We start from the raw sequence: 8,996 nt of genomic DNA, 5'->3' as shown, positions 1-8,996 counted from the left end.
AGAATGATGACAGATTACAAAGGCACCTCCCTCAAGCTGAACAGTGACATCTCCTTGGCAAATGATCTCAATACCTTCTATGCAAGGTTTGAGGCTGTGAATAACAACCCAAGCCTACAAACCACTGCAATGGAGGGGGGGGCACTGCTGATGGAGACTCAGTGTTCAGGATAACAGAACATGAGGACCTTTAAGAAAGTGAATATCAGGAAGGCAGCAGGACCGGACGGTATCCCCGGCCGCATCCTAAAAGTCTGTGCCGACCAATTGGCCCCGGTATTCACTGACATATTTAACCTGTCCTTAGAACATCCCCACCTGTCTGAAGAAGTCCACCATAATCCCTGTACCCAAAAAATCTACGCCCGCTTGCCTCAACAACTACCACCCTGTAGCTCTCACCTCCATAGCCATGAAGTGCTTTGAGAATCTTGTGAAGGGCTACATCTGTTCCTCCCTCCCCATCAACCTGGACCCCCTGCAATTTGCATAACATAGGGGCCCCCCAGGGCTGTGTTCTGAGTCCCCTCCTCTACTCGCTGTACATACACGACTGTGTGGCACAGCGGAACAACAACACAATCGTCAAATTTGCTGACGACACAGTAGTGGTGGGCCTGATCTCTGAAAACGATGAGGGGGCCTACCTGGAAGAGGTAGAGAATCTGCCGCGGTGGTGTCAGGAGAACTGCCTCTCCCTGAATGTCAGCAAAACAAAAGAGATGAATGTGAACATTAGGAGGTCGGGGGTCAGGGACTACAGCCCCCTCAGCATCAACGGGGCACCGGCCGAGAGAGTGAACAGTTTTAAGTACCTCGGAGTGCACATATCCGAGGACTTGACATGGACCACACACATTGACAGTGTAGTCAAGAAGGCACAGCAACGCCTCTACTTCCTTAGGCGCCTAAGGAAGTTCAAAGTGAGTCAGAAGATCCTTAAGAACTTCTACTCGTGCACAATAGAGAGCATCCTGACTGGCAATATCACCTCCTGGTTTGGGAATAGCACCACACAAGACCATAGCAGACTACAGAGAGTGGCCCGTTCAGCCGAACCCACAATTGGAGGTGGCCTTTTCACTCTCCAAGACATTTACAACAAGCGTTGCAGGGGTAAGGCTGAGAGAATAATCAAAGACTCTAGGCACCCAAACAACTGCCTCTTTGAACTGCTGCGGTCAGGCATGCGTTACCGGAGTCTCATGGCAAGCACAGAGAGACTCAGAAGGAGCTTCTATCCCCAGGCCATCAGGATACTCAACGACAATAACACTATGTAACAAACCATCAAATACACTCACAGCACACACATCCACATGTACACACTCACTTTAAATAAACAACTCAATGTAGCACCCACTTTACCCACTTTAGACACTTTAACACACTTTATATTTATTGGTAAAGAGATTTGCACTACAACTCATACCTCATTGCACCTTACCCTAAGTTGTACCTCATCCCATTTCTGCATTGTACTGTATATTGTATTGTAACTCAGTTACTAATTTCTTTTTCTACTCTGTATTGTATATTGTATATAAAAGAAAATGTTACACTTGTTTACGTACTTTTGACATTCTATTTTATACTTATCTATTTTTTTTTATCTAGCACACTCAGAGCAGAACAGAAAAAAGCATTTAATATAAAAGCATTCTGTATTTTTGTATGACAACTAATAAAGAAACTTGAAACTTGAACTTTAACACACACACACACACACACTCCAGTCTCTCCTCTCATCCTCCTCCTCTCTCCTCTCCTGTCCTCCTCTCCTCTTTGCTTTGCTGGGTGTTAAAGGCTGAATGTCTCAACTAGGGCTGTCAGTTTATCGCGTTAGATTAATTAATTACACAGCAAATTATTGCGTTATGAAAAATGTACTCAAAATAAATGTTTAAAGAAAATCCTTTTTTATACGTTTTTTTTTTAATCTCATTCATTCCATAAGAACGTAGAATACACATTTACGTTTTTTTTTTAATATGGTCCATTTGCATGTTCTTGGTATGTGATTCTAGGGACATCTATGGATCTCAGGGAATGTATTCCCAGTGTCAGAAATACTGTGTCTGTTACTAGGCTTGAGTAGATTGTAATGAACCAAATGAGAACATCAATTAATTTTGTTTTATCTTTGACTGTGAATAACACCATGGTAAAATTGACCAGACCTGAAAAATCTAAGCAAATTAATAAATGGAAGATGATTTATGTTTAGATACAATACTGAATTCTGCCATCCGGACACATGCAATTTGAAATATGAATATAGAATATAGAATATCAGGCATAAAATGGTTATGCGATTAAAATGTGATTAATTAGATAAATTAATTACAAATCCTGTAATTAATTAGATACATTTTTTTAATCGCCTGACAGCACTAGTCTCAACTGCTTAACATTTTGTTGGGCAGCATGAGAGAATTAAATAATTATAATGATAATTAATACAACAATATGTGTATCATTAACACTATGATCGCCGATGACGAGTTAAGACGTCATTCCTAGCCATGCTCATTCTGCCGAAGACGCCGTAACTCGTCTTTGATGTCAATATTTCAAAAATCTGTCATCGAAATCATATTTCCTTTCCGGAGCCCTGAGATGTACTGGTGAGCTCCACTCAACTGTCTAACGGTTCGAGAGCGCCATCTGGTGGCCGATCGGCAGATCGGCCAAGAGGGAGGGGCGCGCCAAACAGGAAGTGCTCATCCATATGTGCTCCGGGCACTCGCGATCGGTAGCCGGACTCCATCTCAACACACTGGATGATCAATCGCTCGCCCTAACTCAATAAACAACGTTATTTGGACGTATATAGTATTATACAACCTGGAAATGGTTCATCAGGATCAACATCCCATAATCGAAAACGGTCTACTCCACGCTGATCGTCCAACGGCGCGAGGAACATACGGTAAGATTCAGCGTTATTTTCTAACGTATTCCATATAAACTGCTATGATGAACATATGACCCACTCTGGATGAATCATCTAACGCTGCCCACGGAATTATAAACGATCCCCCGCCCATCCGGTCATCATCAGATCATACGTAGATCATTCTAGAAGTACGTCCAGTTGAAATTTTTCATCTCGCACAGATTCCTACCAAACTGTATCTGATCATCAATATAATGCATTTAGGGCTATAAATCACGTTCTGAAGAAAGCTGCAGAAAACGATAAAAACATACTTATACTTTAGACCATATTTTAGTATGAATATGTGAATGAAAAAGTTGAACGTTGCTACACCCTGAACAATACATATAGGACATTGAATGTGCCATAATAATGGCAATGTAGCAATAGAATTTAAAAAGTTATAGCCCTGCAAAGAAGGGGAACTTCTCCATAGACAAATAGAGCTGGCGAGGGATGGTAAATTATGAATTTAACCCATGGCGATTAAAGTGTTAATAATTATGTTTTGCATGAGCATTACACACACTGCAAACTAAATAAATAAGAACTAAACCAATCGCTGTGGATATAGCTACTGTATAGTGGAATATACTGTATTAATATGGCATATACTGTCTTCTCTATGATATTATTTATTGTTGGTTTGATGTATTCCTATTGCTAAATTAAATGAATGCGTGGAGTAATGGCTTAGTGAGGCAGCCTCAGCCAACAGCCAACGTGCGAAATGAATCGTTCCAGCAAAGTAGGCTTCTATTATTCTAATGACTTGTTTTATTAGGTATTATGCGTCTATACTTTCCGTAGCCGCATTTCTGGCAGACGCTCTCTGATTGGCCGACGCCAGTTTCTACACTGGTTAGGCTTAGGCACTCTTCGAAGTTGGTTAAGGTTAGAGTTTGTCTTAGAGCGTGACGGCAAGTTCTTTCGACGGTTAAACTTCAGTGGCCAATCAGAGAGCGTCAGTCAGTGGCCAATCAGAGAGCGTCCGCCAGAAATGCGGCTACGGAAAGTATAGACGCAGGTATTATAGTAGCAAGTCCTACTGTAGAACATTACATATTAGCATGACATCTCATTTAGTAATGTCAATACTGAACGAGGGTCAAGAGCCAATCACGCAGGCGTTCAGTATTGACATTACTAAATGAGATGTCATGTTAATATGTCATGTTCTACAGCTGCCTCACTAAGCCATTTCTCCACGCATTTATTTATTTATGGAGCATTTATTTATCCACTCTGGTTGGATGGTGTATTGTACTTGTGCTGTATAATAACAATACATTTGAATCTAATCTCATTTTGAGATCAGTCGCAAATCGCTTCTGCGCTACCTGTTGAATGGATCCGCATGGTGCAGTGCAATGCCGAACCTCTGCTGTTTTGCACACTCCTCATTCACCTTATAAGGAGCTGGCGGGGCATGTCTGTATGCAAATTCAACACGCATTTCAGTGGATTCAAGAAGGAGTGATGTATTTCATTCATGGAAACCCAGCTGCGAAGATTTTGACGAGTTACGGAGACGGTTTCACGCATTCAGGAATCTGGAGGATTTCCTACTATATCCTAATTAAACAAATAATTAGAATAATATAAGCCTACTGTTCATTCATTACACATGTAGGCTATACAGTGTGAGATGTGTATGTGTTTGTGTGTGTGTGTGTGCGCGCTGAAGGTGGCCAGGAGCGCGCAACAAGACGGTATAAATATGGAATATTAATGCAGTCTATTCCACTATAGCTATATCCACGTGTTTAGCTTTAGTTCTTATTTATTTATCCACTGTCATTTGCAGTGTTGGTGTAATGTTTTTATTTATTTTCGGACATCAAGATGCCTCTTGAGGCGTCACTGTAAATGTAAAACTAAATATATATAAATATAAACTAAATATATTTATTATTATTATGATTATTTAATTCCAAGGATGTCTGTTAAGAACACGGCGCACACCAGTCTGTCCGACTTACGACTGCTCTTCAGGGATCCTGAATCCTGCTTTTAGTTAAGACTGAATCCAGGAGAAGGGACCGTTCGTGAATCCCAAAATCTGCCCGAAATGTTCTTAAGTAGAGCTAGGACAAAACGTTGTCTGATCTTTTGTCTTAAGTCTGTTGGTGAATGAGACCCAATGTCTCCTTGCATGGACAAAAAGAACATCTATCATTGTTATTTATTACAGAAATAAAAGCCCTAACCGCAACTATTCCATAATTCTCCACTGTAAATCTGCCTTTTTCAATGGTGACTCATCACCTTTTAGACTCAAACAGCCAAGGTGTGTCGTCCTAGTTCTGCAACTTACTCTTGTTTAGACATTTCACCATCCTTCCATGCAACATTTTCCCTTTTTCTTATTCTAGATTAACATAACTCAAACTTTCTTCATCCAAAAAGAAAACCCAGTACTGTTTTTCAAAACTGGGGGGTCATCTTTGTGAGGCACACAGAGACACACACACAGACACACAGAGACACAGAGACACACACACAGACACACAGAGACACAGAGACACACAGAGACACAGAGACACACACAGACACACAGAGACACACAGAGACACACACAGACACACAGAGACACAGAGACACACAGAGACACAGAGACACACAGACAGACACACAGAGACACACACACAGACACACAGAGACACACAGAGACACACAGAGACACAGAGACACACACAGACACACAGAGACACAGAGACACACACACAGACACACAGAGACACACAGAGACACACACACAGACACACACAGACACACAGAGACACAGAGACACACAGAGACACAGAGACACACACACAGACACACAGAGACACAGAGACACACACACACACACACACACACACACACACACACACACACACACACACACACACACACACACACACACACACACACACACACACACACACACACACACACACACACACACACACACACACACACACACACACACACACACACACAGGTCTCTCATCCTAAAGTACAGCTGATACGTCCCGTACCGCTGCTGTCAGCCTCCTGGGTGGGAGGTCCTCGCCCTGTCACACACTCTCACACACTACCTTTTGCTGCTGCCGCTAATGCAGCGTGAGGTGTGTGTGTGTGTGTGTGTGTGTGTGTGTGTGTGTGTGTGTGTGTGTGTGTGTGTGTGTGTGTGTGTGTGTGTGTGTGTGTGTGTGTGTGTGTGTGTGTGTGTGTGTGTGTGTGTGTGTGTGTGTGTGTGTGTTTGCCTAAAATGCCAAGTGCACCTCTGTCTCTTTGCAGTAGTGGATAGCAGGTCAGACTCTTGCCTTTTGGCGCTTACTGTATGGGGAGTAGGTGTAGGTGTGTGTGTGCGTCTGTGTGTGTGTGTGTCTGTGTGTGTGTGTGTGTCTGTGTGTGTGTCTGTGTGTGTCTGCGTGTGTGTCTGTGTGTATCTGTGTGTGTCTGTGTGTGTCTGTGTGTGTGTCTGTGTGTGTGTCTGTGTGTGTCAGCGTGTGTGTCTGTGTGTGTGTCTGTGTGTGTGTGCGTGTGTGTGTGTGTCTGTGTGTCTGTGTGTGTGTGTGTGTGTGTGTGTGTGTGTGTGTGTGTGTATGCGTGTGTGTGTAAGTGTAGGTCTGTGTGTGTCAGCGTGTGTGTCTGTGTGCGTCTGTGTGTGTCTGTGTGTGTGTCTGTGTATGTCTGCATGTGTGTCTGTGTGTGTAAGTGCATGTCTGTGTGTGTCTGTGTGTGTCGGTGTGTGTAAGTGTGTGTCTGTGTGTGTCTGCGTGTGTGTCTGTGTGTGTGTCTGCGTGTGTGTCTGTGTGTGTCTGCGTGTGTGTGTGTGTGTGTCTGCATTTGTGTCTGTGTGTGTGTCTGCGTGTGTAAGTGTGTGTCTGTGTGTGTCTGTGTGTGTGTCTGCGTGTGTAAGTGTGTGTCTGTGTGTGTGTCTGTGTGTGTAAGTGTGTGTCTGTGTGTGTCAGCATGTGTGTCTGTGTGTGTCTGTGTGTGTGTCTGTGTGTGTCTGCGTGTGTGTCTGCGTGTGTGTCTGCGTGTGTGTCTGCGTGTGTGTCTGCGTGTGTGTCTGTGTGTGTGTCTGCGTGTGTGTCTGTGTGTGTGTCTCTGTGTGTGTGTCTGTGTGTGTAAGTGTGTGTCTGTGTGTGTCAGCATGTGTGTCTGTGTGTGTCTGTGTGTGTGTAAGTGTGTGTCTGTGTGTGTCAGCATGTGTGTCTGTGTGTGTCTGTGTGTGTGTCTGTGTGTGTCTGCGTGTGTGTCTGTGTGTGTGTCTCTGTGTGTGTGTTCATGTGTGTCAAAATGCCTTCATGCTGGACTGGCCATCGAAGGTGAGATAGATATGAGCAGAGAGAGAGAGAGAAGAGAGAGAGAGAGAGAGAGAGAGAGAGAGAGAGAGAGAGAGAGAGAGAGAGAGAGAGAGAGAGAGAGAGAGAGAGAGAGAGAGAGAGAACCACAGCAGAAGCTCAGAGGCAGACTTAATGCCCAGGTGATTATAGCTGCACTGTGTCTCATTATGATGTCCACATATCCCTCTATTCATCCCTTCCCCCCCACCTCCCCTCCTCCCCTCCTCCCTTCCCCCCCACCTCCCCTCCTCCCCTCCTCCCCCCCCCCCCACCTCCCCCAGTCTCCTCGGTGTGTTTATAATTGGAGCATACAGTACAGCAGTTTATAGTAAATGTAACTGAGGGGTACAATTCCCTGACTGTATTGTTAGATATGATATTTAATACCACTACCTCATGTACTTTAACTTCTGGCCACCCAGTACACGATATAAGTATGATGAACACTTTCCCACCTGATGAAACGAACCAACACAAATGTACCAAATCGAATATTTAATACAGCAAAAGGTGTATACAACATTCACTTAATTACATTTATGATTTGAAATATTGAATATGCACTTTTATGGCAAATGAGTATTCGTAGGTAAATCAACATTGAATGTCCAATCTCTGGTTGCGCAGGGAGTAAGTATACAACCTGGAATATTTAGGAAACGATAGCGATGGTACTTAAATGATTATAGCTGGATACACTAAGGGGGGGGGGGGGTCCCGCTGGTTGTAAGACAGTAGGAGGGGGGGGTTAGAGAAGCCGCTGGCGGTATCCCATCTGGCCGACGGTGTCTTGGGAGAATCCAAAGTCTTGGACACGGTGCCCACAGAACCTCGGGCCGCAGACGAATACAGCTGGACCCTCTGTGGAACGGTATCTGCCGGTCCACAACGGAGAGACGTGGTGCGACCTCACGTGTAGAGCGCCGCCTCACCTGGAGTCCTCTCCGGGGGGTAATTCCAACACTCGACAGTGTTGGCCTTTATCCATGGAATAATCAAAGCACACAAAGCATAATCCAAGAGCCGTGGAAGGCTCGCCGTCGTCTGGGTAGAGTAATCCAATATACAGGTCCAGTCGCTCTTGACCCGGAGCTCCTCGGATGCAATCACCACTAGGGGTCTGACCAGCCTGGTTAAGCGTCCAGATAACGTCAGGAACGATGGGGGTGCTGATAACTGTAGAACTCTAACCGAACGATGCACCATACATAAATAGACTATTATTAGCTTAATAGAATACGTCCAACTCGACGGTATGGTGCCAAACTATGACCATTCAACTATTAGTCTACACGATATCTCAATGCCTATTCTGGGCCAAGTAGGCCTTACTACACCGCACGTGCGTCGTGGGGAGGCTTTTGCGTCTGTCACTCTGTTGGAGGGTAAAGAACTGGACTAAAAGAAAGTTCTACTTTACGAGCGCCATATATATATGCGCTATGAACAAATAGTACCATTCGTATTTCGCCCGGCATATTACTGCGCGGAACCGGGGGTTGCCTCGACATGTTAGGCGGCACGATTGAACTTGGACCTAGGGGTATGGCAACCTGGCGCCAGGTTCTCGTCCAATGGTAGAATGAAACTATTATGGGCTGTTTAGTAGAAACGGGGATATTCAATGCATATTGTACAAGGAATATACAGGGGATATCAAACGATATACAAATACAATTAAATATATATATATAAATAAATATACACATTCGGTT

This window comes from Notolepis coatsorum, assembly GCF_963971535.1.
Source record: "Notolepis coatsorum genome assembly, chromosome: 9".
In the NCBI taxonomy this organism is placed as follows: Eukaryota; Metazoa; Chordata; class Actinopteri; order Aulopiformes; family Paralepididae; genus Notolepis; species Notolepis coatsorum.
This window is presented reverse-complemented; position numbering follows the sequence as displayed.